The 17,169-nt window shown below is 36.6% G+C and overlaps 1 long non-coding RNA gene across 1 annotated transcript; it reads right to left on the bottom strand.

The window, feature by feature from the left end:
• Positions 7,848-10,205, bottom strand: LOC110270726. Its single transcript, XR_002360366.1, has 3 exons — positions 9,946-10,205; positions 9,121-9,406; positions 7,848-9,001 (listed from the first exon to the last, which is right to left on the bottom strand). It is a non-coding gene; the product is annotated as an uncharacterized LOC110270726 (long non-coding RNA).

Here is a 17,169-nt window from a genome sequence, read left to right as displayed (position 1 = left end):
TGGAAGTGGTTGTCAGGCACGCGTTCATAGGGAATGATGATGATTGTCACGTTCATTACATTCAGGTTGAAGTGTGAATGAATATCTTAGAAGCGAAACAAGATGAATTGAATAGAAAACAGTAGTACTTTGCATTAATCTTTGAGGAACAGCAGAGCTCCACACCTTAATCTATGGAGTGTAGAAACTCTACCGTTAAAATTACATAAGTGAAAGGTCCAGGCATGGCCGAATGGCCAGCCCCTCTGATCTAAGAACCAGGCATCCAAAGATGTCTAATACAATAGTGAAATGTCCTATTTATAATAAACTAGCTACTAGGGTTTACAGAAGTAAGTAATTGATGCATAAATTCACTTCCGGGGCCCACTTGGTGTGTGCTTGGGCTGAGCTTGAGTGTCGCACGTGTAGAGGTCCTTTCTGGAGTTGAACGCCAGCTTTTGTGCCAGTTTGGGCGTTCAACTCTGGTTTTGGCTCCTTTTCTGGCGTTGGACGCCAGATTTGGGCAGAGAGCTGGCGTTGAACGCCAGTTTGGGTCGTCTATTCTTGGCCAAAGTATGGACTATTATATATTGTTGGAAAGCCCTGGATGTCTACTTTCCAACGCAATTGGAAGCGCGCCATTTAGAGTTCTGTAGCTCCAAAAAATCCACTTTGAGTGCAGGGAGGTCAGAATCCAACAACATNNNNAGTTACTAACTACTAATGATCATGTAATGAAGACACAAACATAGATAAGCACATAACATAGAAAATGAAAAACAGAAGAAATAAGAACAAGGAATGAATCCACCTTAGTGATGGTGGCGTTTCCTTCTTGAGGAACCAATGATGTCCTTGAGCTCTTCTATGTCTCTTCCTTGTCTTTGTTGCTCCTCCCTCATTGCTTTTTGGTCTTCTCTTATTTCATGAACGATGATGGAGTGCTCTTGATGTTCCACCCTTAGTTGTCCCATGTTGGAACTTAATTCTCCTAGGGAGGTGTTGATTTGCTCCCAATAGTTTTGTGGAGGGAAGTGCATCCCCTGAGGTATCTCAGGGATCTCTTGATTTACAGCCACATGTTCTACCACTGAGCTATAGACCCTTGAGATGAATCTTTCCATCTCCCATGACTTGGAGGTGGAAGCCTTTGTCTTCCCTTTCCCTTTTCTGGAGGTTTCTCCAGTTTTAGGTGCCATCAATAGTAATGGAAAAACAAAAAGCTTATGCTTTTACCACACCAAACTTAGAATGTTGCTCGCCCTCGAGCAATAAAAGAAAGAATAGAGGAAGAAAAAGAAGATATGGAGGAGAGGGGGAAGGTGTTGTGTTTCGTCCAATAAGGGTGGGTTTGGGTGGGAGAGAGATGTTGACTTTTGAAGGTAGGTGGGTGTATGGATGTGAGTGGTAAATGGAAAACAGAAGGGATGATCATGAATGGAAAGAGAGATGATGAGGTAGGTGGGGATCCTGTGGGGTCCATAGATCCTGAGGTGTCAAGGCATTTACATCCCTGCACCAATTTAGGCATGTAAAATGCCCTTGCACACAACTCTGGGCGTTCAGCGCCAGGTTGGTGCCCATTTTGGGCGTTCAACGCCCATTTGTTGCCATTTCTGGCGTTGAACGCCAGAACCATGCTTGTTCTGGGCGTTCAACGCCAGGATGCTGCCCATTTTGGGCGTTCAGCGCCAGGATGCTGCCCATTTTGGGCGTTCAGCGCCAGAACCATGCTCTGTTCTGGCGTTGAACGCCAGGCAGATGCTTCCTCCAGGGTGTGATTTTTCTTCTGCTGTTTTTGATTCCGTTTTTTATTTTTTTTGTTTATTTTTTGACTCCACATGATCATGAACCTAAGAAAACATGAAAAACAAAAATATAGTTAGATAAATAAACATTGGGTTGCCTCCCAACAAGCGCTTCTTTAATGTCAATAGCTTGACAGTGGGCTCTCATGGAGCCTCACAGATTTTCAGAGCATTGTTGAGACTCTCCAACACCAAACTTAGAGTTTGGATATGGGAGTTCAACACCAAACTTAGAGTTTGGTTGTGGCCTCCCAACACCAAACTTAGTGTTTGACTGTGGGGGCTTTGGTTGACTCTGCTTTGAGAGAAGCTTTTTATGCTTCCTCTCCATGGATGCAGAGAGAGATCCTTGAGTTGTAAACACAAGGTTGTCCTCATTCAATTGAAGGATTAATTCTCCTCTTTCCACATCAATCACAGCTCTTGCTGTGGCTAGGAAAGGTCTTCCTAGGATGATGGATTCATCCTCTTCCTTTCTAGTATCCAGGATTATGAAATCAGCAGGGATGTAAAGGCCCTCAACCTTTACTAACACGTCCTCTACTTGTCCATAAGCCTGTTTTCTTGAATTGTCTGCCATCTCTAATGAGATTTTTACAGCTTGCACCTCATAGATTCCCAGTTTCTCTATTACAGAGAGGGGCATGAGGTTTATTCCTGAACCAAGGTCACACAGATCCTTAAAGATCATGGTGCCTATGGTACAGGGTATTATGAACTTTCCAGGATCCTGTCTCTTCTGAGGCAATGTCAGTTGATCCAGATCACTTAGTTCATTGATGAACAAGGGAAGTTCAACTTCCCAAGTATCAATGCCAAATAATTTGGCATTCAGCTTCATGATTGCACCAAGAAACTTGGCAGTTTGCTCTTCAGTAACATCCTCATTCTCTTCAGAAGAGGAATACTCATCAGAGCTCATGAAGGGCATAAGGCGGTTTAATGGAATCTCTATGGTCTCTAGATGAGCCTCAGAGTCCTTTGGTTTCTCAGAGGGAAGCTCCTTATTGATCACTGGACGTCCCAGGAGGTCTTCCTCACTGGGATTCACGTCCTCCTCTCCTTCTTTGGGTTTGGCCATTGTGCTTATGTCAATGGCCTTGCACTCTCCTTTTGGATTCTCTTCTGTATTGCTTGGGAGAGTACTAGGAGGGATTTCAGTGATCCTTTTACTCAGCTGGCCCACTTGTGCTTCCAGATTTCTAATGGAAGATCTTGTTTCATTCATGAAACTTACAGTGGCCTTAGATAGATCAGAGACTAAGTTTGTTAAATTAGAAGTATTTTGCTCAGAGTTCTCTGTCTGTTGCTGAGTGGATGATGGAAAAGGTTTATTATTGTTAAACCTGTTTCTTCCACCATTATTAAAGCCTTGTTGAGGCTTTTGATCCTTCCATGAGAAATTTGGATGATTTCTCCATGATGAGTTATAGGTGTTTCCATAAGGTTCACCTAAGTAATTCACCTCTGCTATTGCAGGGTTCTCAGGATCATAAGCTTCTTCTTCATAAGAAGCCTCTTGAGTACTGTTGGATGAAGCTTGCATCCCATGCAGACTCTGAGAGATCATATTGACTTGCTGAGTCAATATTTTATTCTGAGCCAATATGGCATTCAGAGTATCAACCTCAAGAACTCCCTTCTGCATAGGCGTCCCATTGTTCACAGGATTCCTTTCAGAAGTGTACATGAACTGGTTATTAGCAACCATGTCAATGAGTTCTTGAGCTTCTGCAGGCGTTTTCTTTAGGTAAATGGATCCACCTGCAGAGGTATCCAATGACATCTTTGATAGCTCAGATAAACCATCATAGAATATATCTAGGATGGTCCATTCTGAAAGCATGTCAGAAGGACACTTTTTGGTCAACTGTTTGTATCTTTCCCAAGCTTCATAGAGGGATTCACCTTCTTTCTGTCTGAAGGTTTGAATATCAGCTCTAAGCTTGCTCAGCTTTTGAGGAGGAAAGAACTTGGCTAAGAAAGCCGTGACCAGCTTATCCCAAGAGTTCAGGTTGTCTTTGGGTTGAGAGTCCAACCATATTCTAGCTCTGTCTCTTACAGCAAAAGGGAAAAGCATGAGCCTGTAGACTTCAGGATCTACTCCATTAGTTTTAACAGTATCACATATCTACAAGAATTCAGTTAAGAACTGAAAAGGATCTTCGGATGGAAGTCCATGAAACTTGCAGTTTTGCTGCATCAGAGAAACTAATTGAGGTTTCAGCTCAAAGTTGTTTGCTCCAATGGCAGGAATGGAGATGCTTCTTCCATGTAAATTGGAATTAGGTGCAGTAAAGTCACCAAGCATCCTCCTTTCATTATTATTATTTTCGACTGCCATCTCCTTTTCCTATTCGAAAATTTCTGAAAGGTTATCTCTGGATTGTTGTATTTTAGCTTCTCTTAGTTTCCTTTTCAGAGTCCTTTCAGGTTCTGGATCTGCTTCCACAAGAATGTTCTTATCCTTGCTCCTGTTCATATGACAAAGAAGAGGGCACAGAAAAATAATAATAATAGAGATCCTTTATACCACAGTATAGGGATCCCTTTGTGAGTGGAAGAAAAGAGGGAGATAAAGAATGTAATGTAATGGAAGAAACACAACTGTGAGGAGGCTAGAGATGTGAGATGAGATGTTAGTAGATGAATAAATAAATAGAATTAGGATGGGAGATGGAGAATTTTCGAAAATAATTTTTGAAAAAGAGTTAGTGATTTTTGAAAATAGTTTTTGAAAAATGTTAGTAATTTTCGAAAATTGAGATTTAAAAATTAAAATAATTAATAAATTAAAAAGAAATTTTTGAAAAAGGGGGAAGATATTTTCGAAAATGAGAGAGAGAGAGTTAGTTAGGTAGTTTTGAAAAAGTTAAGAAACAAACAAAAAGTTAGTTAGTTAGTTGAAACAAATTTGAAAATCAATTTTGAAAAGATAAGAAGTTAGGAAGTTAGAGAAGATATTTTGAAATCAAATTTTTGAAAAAGATAAGAAGATATTTTTGAAAAGATATGATTGAAATTGTTTTTGAAAAAGATTTGATTTTTTAAAATCACAATTAATGACTTGATTCACAAGAAATCACAAGATATGATTCTAGAACTTAAAGTTTGAATCTTTCTTAACAAGCAAGTAACAAACTTGAAATTTTTGAATCAAAACATTAATTGCTATTGTTATTTTCGAAAATTTGGTATAAAAATTAGAAAAAGATTTTTGAAAAATATTTTTGGAATTTTCGAAAATAACTAAGAATTTTGAAAAAGATTTGATTTTTGAAAAAGATAAGATTTTCAAATTGAAAATTTGATTTGACTCATGAGAAACAATTTGATTTTAAAAAATTTTTGAAAAAGTCAACTCAAATTTTCGAATTTGATGAGAGAAAAAGGGAAAGATATATTTTTTTTTTTTGATTTTTGAAATTTTTTTTATGAGAGAGAAAAACAAGAAAAATGATGCAATGCATGAGAATTTTAGATCAAAACATGTGATGCATACAAGAATGCTATGAATGTCAAGATGAACACCAAGAACACTATGAAGATCATGATGAACACCAAGAACATATTTTTGAAAAATTTTTAATGCAAGGAAAACATGCAAGACACCAAACTTAGAATTCTTTAATGCTTAGACACTAAGAATTCAAGAATGCATATGAAAAACAAGAAAAGACACAAAACATGCAAATGCAAAGATCAAACAAGAAGACTTACGAAGAACAACTTGAAGATCATGAAGAACACTATGAATGCATGAAAATTTTCGAAAAATGCAAGATGCACATGCAATTGACACCAAACTTATAACATGACTCAAGACTCAAACAAGAAACACAAAAAATATTTTTGATTTTTATGATTTTCTAATTTTTTTGTATTTTTATTTTTTTTTCGAAAATTATTTTGAAAAATAAAAATAAGGATTCCAAAATTTTTAATATGAATTCCAGGAATCTTGCCATGTTAGTCTTAAAGCTCCAATCAAAGGGTCAGACATGGCTTAATAGCCAGCCAAGCTTTAATAAAAATATGAGTGTAATTCAGACATGACAAGCCTAACATGCTCTATCCAAAAGAATTAGACATGGCTTTACAGCCAACCATGCTTCACATGCTTCATGAAACACTAGAATTCATTCTTAAAAATTCTGAAGAAAAATATATTTTTGAAAACAATTTTTTTTTTCGAAAACAAATGAGAAAATTTTTGAAAGATTTTTGAAAAATTTTTGAAAACAAAACAAAAAGAAAATTACCTAATCTGAGCAACAAGATGAACCGTCAGTTGTCCAAACTCGAACAATCCCCGGCAACGGCGCCAAAAACTTGGTACGCGGAATCGTGATTACACTTTAATTATGTAAAATTCATTGCTCTTTCTTTCCCTGGAAATGGCGCCAAAAACATGATGCCAAGACCATGGTTCACAACTCCGTGTAACTAACCAGCAAGTGCACTGGGTCGTCCAAGTAATACCTTACGTGAGTAAGGGTCGAATCCCACGGAGATTGTCGGTATGAAGTAAGCTATGGTCACCTTGTAAATCTCAGTCAGGCGGATATCAAACAGTAATGGGTTTTCAAAAATAAATAATAGAATAGGGATAGAGGTACTTATGTAAATCATTGGTGAGAATTTTAGATAAGCAAATGGAGATGCTTTTCATTCCTCTGAACCTCTGCTTTCCTGCTATCTTCATCCAGTCAGTCTTACTCCTTTCCATGGCCGGCTTTATGTGATACATCACCATTGTCAACGACTACTTTCAGTCATCTCTCGGGAAAATGATCCAATGCCCTATCACGGCACGGCTAATCGTCTGGAGGCATCACCCTTGTCAATGGCTTCATCTTATCCTCTCAGTGAAAATGATCAACGCACCCTGTCACGGCACGGCTATTCATCTGTCGGTTCTCGATCATGCTGGAATAGGATTTACTATCCTTTTGCGTTTGTCACTAACGCCCCGCAATCGCGAGTTTGGAGCTCGTCACAGTCATTCATTCATTGAATCCTACTCGGAATACCACAGACAAGGTTTAGACTTTCCGGATTCTCTTGAATGCCGCCATCATTCTAGCTTACGCCACGAAGATTCTGGTTAGGAGATCTAAGAGATACTCATTCAATCTAAGGTAGAACGGAAGTGGTTGTCAGGCACGCGTTTATAGGGAATGATGATGATTGTCACGTTCATTACATTTAGGTTGAAGTGCGAATGAATATCTTAGAAGCGAAACAAGATGAATTAAATAGAAAACAGTAGTACTTTGCATTAATCTTTGAGGAACAGCAGAGCTCCACACCTTAATCTATGGAGTGTAGAAACTCTACCGTTAAAATTACATAAGTGAAAGGTCCAGGCATGGCCGAATGGCCAGCCCCTCTGATCTAAGAACCAGGCATCCAAAGATGTCTAATACAATAGTGAAATGTCCTATTTATAATAAATTAGCTACTAGGGTTTACAGAAGTAAGTAATTGATGCATAAATCCACTTCCGGGACCCACTTGGTGTGTGCTTGGGCTGAGCTTGAGTGTTGCACGTGTAGAGGTCCTTTCTGGAGTTGAACGCCAGCTTTTGTGCCAGTTTGGGCGTTCAACTCTGGTTTTGGCTCCTTTTCTGGCGCTGGACGCTAGATTTGGGCAGAGAGCTGGCGTTGAACGCCAGTTTGCGTCATTTATTCTTGGCCAAAGTATATACTATTATATATTGCTGGAAAGCCCTGGATGTCTACTTTCCAACGCAATTGGAAGCGCGCCATTTCGAGTTCTGTAGCTCCAGAAAATCCACTTTGAGTGCAAGGAGGTCAGAATCCAACAGCATCAGCAGTCCTTCTTCAACCTCTAAATCTGATTTCTGCTCAAGTCCCTCAATTTCAGCCAGAAAATACCTAAAATCACAGAAAAACACACAAACTCATAGTAAACTCCAGAAATATGAATTTAACATAAAAACTAATTAAAACATCCCTAAAAGTAACTAGATCCTACTAAAAACATACTAAAAATAATGTCAAAAAGCGTATAAATTATCTGCTCATCACCTTCCTTGCTCCCTTGATCCATTCCTAGCCTTTTTTAACCTGAGATTACTAACAAACACATCAAGGCATCTTATGGAATCAAGTAGAAAGTAAAGTTATCTAATCAAAGGCCGAAAAGCATTCTTTTTACACTTAAGCACAAATAAGGGAGAGATCGCAAAATTATGCTAAATCATTGGCTAAATGTGAGAAAAGGTTAGCAAAATGCTCTAAATCTAACACAAGATAAACCCTGAAAACGGGGTTTATCACCTCCATTGCCTCGTCTCGCCTCCAGATCTTCCTTTACCCGTCTCTCTTTCTCCTTGGCTCGCGCTGGTGCTTATGCCTCCTTTGCCTCTCTCTGTATATAAATCTGTCTTCGCCGCCTCCATATCTTTTTTTTAGATTACACATGCTTCCTGTATTTTTTTTTTGTTTTCCATTATTCTTTCTAACTAGGTATATTTGGTTCAAGTTTCTTTTTTTTCCTGTTTGAATCTTTGTTTCAATTTTTTTATATATAAAAAATTATTGATTTCATTATTGGATTAGAGATTTTGATGATAGTTTATGGTTATTTGGATTAAGGTTGAAAATTAATGATAGTCATGATAAAAAGCAATGCTGATAATGGTATTTTGGTGAATATAATATAAGGGTAATATAATATTTAGTTTAGATTAATGTGTCTTGTGTATTATCACTAAATTTAATAAAAAAATTATATATTTTATGTCTATATCTTATTTTGTGTATTTAGAGTTAATACTCAAATTTGAAATTTGCTGGTAGTTTCAAATTAGTTCCTGAAATTTCAATTGACTCAATTTGAACCCCTAAGTTTTAATAAGTGACACACGTTAGCCTTTCTGTTAATCTCCATTAATGGAATGCTTACTTGAAACGTTAAGTGACACGTGAACCATTATGTGGCCTGATAAGACTGTGCTGACATGGAAAAAATTAGTTTAGGCTTAATTTAGCCACTTTTAATGAATATAAAATCCTAACAAGTGATAAAATCTTAAATTGAAATCGTTGTTTGGGTGTTGAAGAAGATGGTGGAGAGTACCAGTCAAAGTTCCAAAAGTTGCAACAGGTCTCATATAATATTAGTACCTAGCAGCAGCCATGAACCCAAGTGATATCATCATTTTTCATCCATTGATGTTGAGACTATAAAGAAACAAGATTGTCCAAAGTCCATTACAATTTACACATCAAATCAATACAACAAACAACACAATATAGTGACCAACATATGAATTCTAATGAATTAGTGATTAAGGAATTACCATATAAACAGAGGGAGTGAGATGGCCGTGGGTAGTGAAGGATACGATAAAGGCAAACATGATAGGAATTGACTAAAATGAAATGGTTTCTGCCACTTGTGCTATGGTTTCCTCTTGGCCCAAGAAGCTTAAAATTGGGGTGGTGAAGATGAACACCAGAAGAAGAATCAGTGAAGTTAGGAATAAAATAATCTATGATCTTTGAAGGTACAATCCCATCATGCCATATTCTTTTGCACCGTATGCTTGACCACACAGTGTTGATAAAGCACTCAGCCATTCCTAACTGCAATAATTATCATTACAAACATACATAAAATCAGAGGAAGAACTTAATAGTGTAAATAGGGACCATATTATGATTATAATTGTATTTGCACTACAAACATATTAAGACAAGTCAACAAAATAAATTCATAGCATAGGTTAAATTGAAACACAAAATACAAACAAAAAAGCACGGATAAAACCCTTGAAGTAACACCATTTTGATTGTTCAGATAGCAGAAGTTCAAAAACTTAAAATCATTTTTTCTTTTTTCATTTCAAAAAATAACAGGAATCACTATTGATTGATAGCAAAAGTTGAAGCACGCCCAAAAATATTACAAAAAAAAAAAAAATTAAATTTTCCGTCCCCAAAATAAAAAAAGGAGGGAAGAAGCTCTTTTTGTCAAATTTATTTAATTAATAATAAAAAAATTTAGTAAGTCAGTAAACCCAATTCATCTTAGCATCAAATAGTAAAATTAATGGCTTGTAAACCCCAACCAAGAGAAGACATAAAACATAATATTGAACCTAAACGTAAAATAGTTGTATTACTAATTTTTCTGGGAGAAACGGTGGTGCGCAAGTTGTTCTTCCTCGTCCTAGCAAACGAAAACGCGTGCGACGAACTTTGCTGGCAACCTAAAGTAGCAGCAACATTGATCTTCTAAAATATGGTGCACGCGAGAGAATGAAAAAGAAGAAGAATTTTTTTATTTGAGTGATTTGATCATAGGTGATGAAGTGTAATTGAATTTTAGCCCCAAAATGGCTAAAACGATGTGGTCTGAAGAGAGATTACGTGCCAAGAAAGAAACGACACCGTTTAATAAGATTATGTGTCAGGCTCACGTGTCACTTAACGTTTTAAGTAAGCATTCCGTTAATAGAGATTAACAAAAAGGTTAACGTGAGTCACTTATTAAAATTTGGAAGTTCAAATTGAGTCAATTAAAATTTTAGGAACCAATTTAAAATTACCAGCAAATTTTAGGGACCATTTTAAATATTAACTCGTGTATTTATGTTTCTGTTTTTGTGTCTAAAAAATATTATTTAAATATTATCTTAGAATCGTATAGCTCATTTTAACTCCTAAATTAAATAACATTCTCTTTTTTTTTTTTTATCGTATTGCATTTTTTTTAAGAGTTGTGTTTATAATTTATTTATTATTTTATTATAAAACAATTTTTTTAATTAAATTACGATTAAACTAGTTAAATTAATAAATAAAAAATTTAATGACTAAAATAGTTTGATGACTCATCCAATTTTCACAACCTTGCTTGAGATTGATATTGTCGGTTGTACCATTTCCTCCTAGCAACATGAAAATTGAAAACGCAAAATTCTTTGCTTTTTTATTACGTCATACATGATTCAATAGAAATTCTAGAACACTACATTAGTATGCATTATCCATCGTTTACTTATAAATTTCTATTTTCTACTTTTCTAGAACTTTGGTGAAAGACAAAACAGAATTGTATTTCAAACGCCAACCACCTCCCCTCCCTCTCTCTCTCCATAAACAAAAACAAAATCTGTTTTGTGATCATTTTATTAAATTGGTCAGATTTAGAAATTTTACAAAATTTATTAATTAAAAAAGAAAAAATAGTTAAAAGTTTTAGAAAATTTAAGTTTTGCGTTTTTTATGTTTAGTGCTTGTTTTTAGGACTGTGAAAGAAAAAAGGATAATAATAAAATAATAAAATTATTTTTTTTACTTTCTTTTAAAAACTTTTTAAAAATTTTAAGACTTAAATTCCTCTTATAATTAGACATATTTAATTCACATAGAAATTAGTGCCTACTTTCAGATTTTATAGAAGAGATATTGATAAAGATCAGAATTATTATCTAGATATATAAGAAAAGGATAATAATTTTTTAATTGATTTTCTTTTGACAAAATAAATTTGAATAAATGCACACACTCTCTGGTTAAAGTACTTGTATGTTGTATACAGGCCCCCCCCCCCCTCTCCTCTTTTTAGGACTTGAAAGGTTTATTTTAGATAGAATTTTTTTTGTCTTTATATTAGGTGAAGGTGAAGTTCAAACTCAAAACTTATAGGTGGGAAAAAAAAGACAAATATCATGTGAATTACGATTCGTTGGCTATCTTAAATTCTTAGATAGGGTTGTAACAAGAATTTGCATTTTGGAGAATCGAAGAGCCGTATATAACAATGTATTAATTTCAAGCTGCGTTATAATTCGGCCGTATTAGGTTATCTTCGGTTGAGGTTGATATAGTCTCCTTTAACTAACCGGGTCCAGGTACTTAGGGACAGAACGAGGAGGCCTCTAGGTACTATAAGCCTTCGTTTCTAATAATTTCGTTTCTAATCATTTCGAATACATGATATATATGGCTCATTTTTTTATATGAAAATTGTATGTGTGTTATGCTATGATATGGGGGTGGGGTGTGTTATATAGTAATATGACAGCTGCTTTTCTTAATTTTACAGAGGAAAAATCGAATTTATTGATTTCTTTTGGGCGTAAAATAGACATAAATAGGACTATTTAATTTGTTTGGCGTAAAAAATGTTAAAATTTGTAAGTATTCAAATCGATAGTCGTTCGATTTGTATCATTAAAAAAATTTAAATGATTAAAAATAAATAGAACCATCTTATTTATATGTTTATATATATCTACGTCTAAATTATTTGGCAAAACTCTCCTCTTTTTTTTCTTTTTTCAACTCTTTAGAATTCTGTTCATATTCTCTTTTTTTGTTTCGAAAAATTACGGTAAAGTTGAGTGTTTTCAATGTGAGTCAAAAAAATAAAATGGATGATAGAATTATGTTAAAAATATATTATCATGATCAGATTTTATTACAAATATTTGAAGTAGTAAAATTTGTATGTGAAAATTCATTGGATATTGTTATTCCATTCATATTCTCATTTAAAAAATTAAAAAGTGTGATGTGTAAGAAAATAAATTTTCAAATATTAAAGAGAGTGTTATCTATTTTGTACAAGTATCCTATATCAGTATTTGGTATGTTCATTCTTTATGGATAAAGCGAGCATGCAAGAGATGTTTTTAATGTATATTGAAATTCGCTCCCAAATGTCGTTCATCGAGCTGTATATTAAGTTCGAAGAATCTGAAGTTAATTGACATACAGAATGATAAGATTACAATAGTAATAGCGAGGAGGAATTTGAAAGCAACTATGAGGTTGTTGATCCAAATGAAAATGAAGATCGAGCTGATGGCATTCTGGAGGCAGATGTGCGGAGTTGCAAATGCATTAGCAAACCAGCATCTGTTTGAGAAACCATCTTTCATGAACGTGTTAGATTTGGAGACCATGCATGCACCGAAATTTTTTAAATATACGAATGAAAAAGTATAGGGTACCAAGAGTTGTATGTGCCAACTATTACCAACACTAATTAAAATTAAATTAAAATTAATTTAAATATAATTTGTTATGTCAATTAGGGATTTGGTGGGTCCAGTATAATGCAATTTGAAATGTGCAGGAGTGAGAACAAACTAACGTAGCATGAGACCAATTATGAACGCAGCCAGTCACACCGCAAAGCAAACCTAATCCTCATTCTTCTTCGGCGTTGCATCTCCGTCGGCTTGCTTTTCATCTCACCGGATCGCCGCCATTTGATCCATCGACGGTGAAATCGCCTTCACCCGGGGCCACTTATACTGCGACGTGAGTCTTTGAAGGTGTAACGGTTTTCGTTGGGTTGCCTTTCATCTCACCAGAACGCCGCCATTTCATCCATCGTCGGGGACATCGCCTTCACCCGAAGGGAAGAGCAACTGCAACATGAGTCTTTGAAGGTGTCACGGTCTCTGTCGGGTTGCTTTTCATCTCACCGAACGCCGCCATTTGATCCCTCGAATGTGACATCGCCTTCACCTGGAAGCCATGATAAACCCATATTTTATGATATAATTTGTGCTCAAATTGAGTGTTTCTATCAATTCTTCACCCACTTATTCATGTAAATCGCATGGTTTTACTTTCCTTTCCTTATATTATGATATATGTGAAAAACATGTTTCCTATGCTCTAAAAATATTAATTTTAATTATCCTTTATTACCATTCGATGCCGTGATTTGTGTGTTAAGTATTTCAGATCTCATAGGGCAGGAATGGCTCAAAGAACAAAAAGGAAACATACAAAAATGGAAGGAAAGCACAAAAATGGAGTTTTGAAGAAAAGGCAGCGACGCGAACGCATGGACAACGCGAATGCATGCCTAGCGCGAAAATGCAGCGACGCGAACACGTGGACGACGCGGACGCGTGCCTTGAGCAGAACGCAAATGACGCGTACGCGTAACCGACGCGTACGCATGACAAGAAAAACTCTCAGATGACGCGAACGCGTGACCCACGCGGACGCGTGACAGACGTCACGTACAAGAATCTGCAAAAAATTCCCCCAGCAATTTCTGGACCCTTTTTCGGCCCAAATCCAAGCCAGAAACACAGAATATAAGCCAGAGAATAGAGGAATCAAAAAGATATACGGAGAGACGTAGAACAACATTCATAATTCATTTTTTTTAGGATTAGATGTAGTTTTAGAGAGAGAGGTTCTCTCTTCTCTCTTAGATTTAGGATTAGGATTTCTCTTATTTTAGGATTGCTTCTTCTTATCAGGTTCAATGTTCCCAACTTTAATTTATATTTCTCTTCTACTTTTATTTACTCTAATACTTTTATTTGTATTTGACTTATGCTGTCCAATTGGCTTACGAACTTTTTTATGTTAGATTTGAATATTCTATTTAATATTAATTGAGGTAATTCAGATTAATGATTGTTTTATTTTATTCATGAATGCTTCCAATTTAATTTAGATTTACTTTCCCTTTTGACTTTGGTTAAGTAATTAATAATACTTGAGTTGTCAAACTCAGCTATTGATTGAAATTGGAATTCTTTGCTGGTTAGTTTGTACTCCAATAACTCTAGTCTTTCCATAGGAGTTGACTAAGACCTGAGGATCAAATTAATTTGTCCACTGACTTTCCTTTGTTTAGCAAGGGTTAATTAAAAGTGAGAGCAGAATCCAATTCTCTTCACACCTGATAAGGATAACTAGGATAGGACCTAAAATTTTTTATACCTTACCAAGAGATTTTTTTTATAATTATTAATTTATTTTTCTTGTCATTTAAATTACTTGTTCATTATTTTAAAAACCAAAAAATATATCTTTTTACATAACCAATAATAAATCATACCTCCCTGTAATTCCTTGAGAAGACGACCCGCTGTTTAAATACTTCGATTATTTACTTTTATTGGGTTTTGTTACTTGTGACAACCAAACTTTTGTATGAAAGGATGATTGCTTGGTTTAGAAACTATACTTGCAACGCGAATTTATTGTAAATTCTAAACCATCAATCTTCAATTCATCAAAATGGCGCCGTTGCCGGGGAATTGCAACTGTGTGCCTTATTATTGGTTATTGTAAATATTTTCTTTTGCTTGTTTATTTCTTTTTATTTTTGCTTTCAATTTTTATTAATTACTATGAATTCTCACCCATATCGCTTTGAGTTTGGTTCTAATAATGTTGAAAGGAATGGAAGCTATAACAGGAACATGCATCAAGGTCAAAGCAATCAGAGATGGACAGAGCCACGAGGATCTGATCAACCCTTTAGGCAACAATACCTTCCAAACTATCATGGACGACGACCATTCAATAATGCATGTCAGAATAATAGTTATGGTGGACCCCCTTGTAATTACCGACAAGCCCCACCATACGCCTATGAACCACCTCCTCAACACAGCTTTGAACCACCACACTCACAAGCCAACTACCACCATTCACCTCCATATAACCCTAACCCATATCCACCCCAATTCCAACCCAATTACTCCCAAGAACCACCACTTCCCCACGTACCATGTCCATATCCATCACTCCAAGAATCAAGGGAGCAACTCAAGGAAACATTTGAAAAATTTCATGCAACACTTCACCAATTGAATCAAGCGATAAATAGACTACCTTCCCGACGTTCGAACACTCAAGAAATCCCCATGGCTTCATGTGGACAAACTAATAAAGAACGCAGCATGAAGGAGATACTAGAAACCCCACTGGACAGTACGAAACATGACTTTTTACTGGAACAAGTGGAGGAAGCTGAAATTATCGAAGAAGAAGAATTGGTTGAAGACTTAGGAGACGCTGAACCTCCATGGAAATCCAGAATTGTGGAGAGTTCCGTCAAGAGAAGTGCAGTTGATGCTAAGGAGGATAGTGCACAACCCCCGAAGCAGGAATCCTATGAAGACCTTAACGAAATAATTCAACAAGCAAGTTTCCTTGATAATGAATATCACGAGTCAAGTTCTCCTAGTAATGAACTTGCATCCGCAAATGAATTCTTTGAGATGGAAGAATCTTTCCCAAGTGAATACGAAGATGATGCGGAGGTAGATTTTTCACAACCTCCAAGTTATGACTTGAGTGATGAGGAAGATATCGAAGACTTGGATCAGGATGTGGTTGAAATTGAAGAAATTTGCAACGAAGTGGAGGAATTCACAGAAGAACACAAGGGAGTAGAGCTTGCAAAACCACTAGAAACACCTATCCTAAGACCATTACCACCCAATACAAAATTCAAGTGGGTAAAATCCTTAGCTTTTATCTTTACTTTTCCACTTGAATATGGTTTGCTTGAAACAGATGGTCAGCTTAGAGCTCTTTGCGGCTTTAAGAGTAAAAGGGAAATGGTTCGTGCTCAAGGCTGGTATGCAAGATTCAATAAGGTTCCACGCTTCAATCTGAAGTGTAAGGATTGGTTTCGAGTTAAATTGAATGGGTCTCGGAGAATGTTTGGCCATCTTAGTGAGAATGCAACTTCCAAACCACCCGGCTGGAAAAATATAAATCAAGACAAAGGCAGATATAAGAGCAAGGTTTGGGATCCTGGAATCTATTCTGACATTCAACACCCCGGGAACCTGAGAACCTATTTGAATTTACTCAAAGGCTTTACATGCCTAGTTTGGGACCCTGGAGGCTGTTGGCATTCCAAACACTGGTGGAGATTTTTGGATGAATTCAAGCACAAGCCACCATAACAAAGGACTCCCCAAATGTCCAACTTAAGGACTTTAACTAAAAGTGCTAGGTGGGAGACAACCCACCATGGTATGGTCGTTCCTTTTTCAATTTTATTTCATTTTGTTTGTTCTTATTTTGTTTTATTTTCATTGAACCTGGAATTATTCATAGCATCTACATTAGCATTGCATATTGCATACTGCATAACTGCATAAAAAAAAATCACCCCACGCGAGCGCGCAGGCCACGCGTGGGCGTCGACTGGAAATCAGCGTAGAGATCCAACGCCCAGAAAGTTGGGTTGGAATTGTGCGGCTGGTGTGCGTTTAGCACAAATCAGGATGCGAACGCATCACATGCATTATGCACATCCCACGCGAAAGCGTGAGCGACGCATCCGCGTCGCGTGGATTTTATGGACCCCATTGGAAACAGAGAGTTGCGCCAAAACGACGCTGGAATCGTGCGTTTAGCACAATTCTGAGCGACGCGTATGCGTGCCCCACGCGTACGCGTCACCTTCATTATCTCACAATCACGCGATCGCGTCAACGACGCATTTGTGTCAACACCCTTTTCGCCCAAATCACGCGATCGCGTGCTCCACGCGTTCGTGTGGATTCAAAAATCCTTAACCCCAACCTACGCGAAACTCTACCATTCCGCATAACCCA

The sequence above is a fragment of the Arachis ipaensis genome, chromosome B04 (assembly GCF_000816755.2).
Source record: "Arachis ipaensis cultivar K30076 chromosome B04, Araip1.1, whole genome shotgun sequence".
In the NCBI taxonomy this organism is placed as follows: domain Eukaryota; kingdom Viridiplantae; phylum Streptophyta; class Magnoliopsida; order Fabales; family Fabaceae; genus Arachis; species Arachis ipaensis.
The sequence above is the reverse complement of the archived record's forward strand: the minus strand, read 5'-3'. Positions and strand labels throughout refer to the sequence as shown.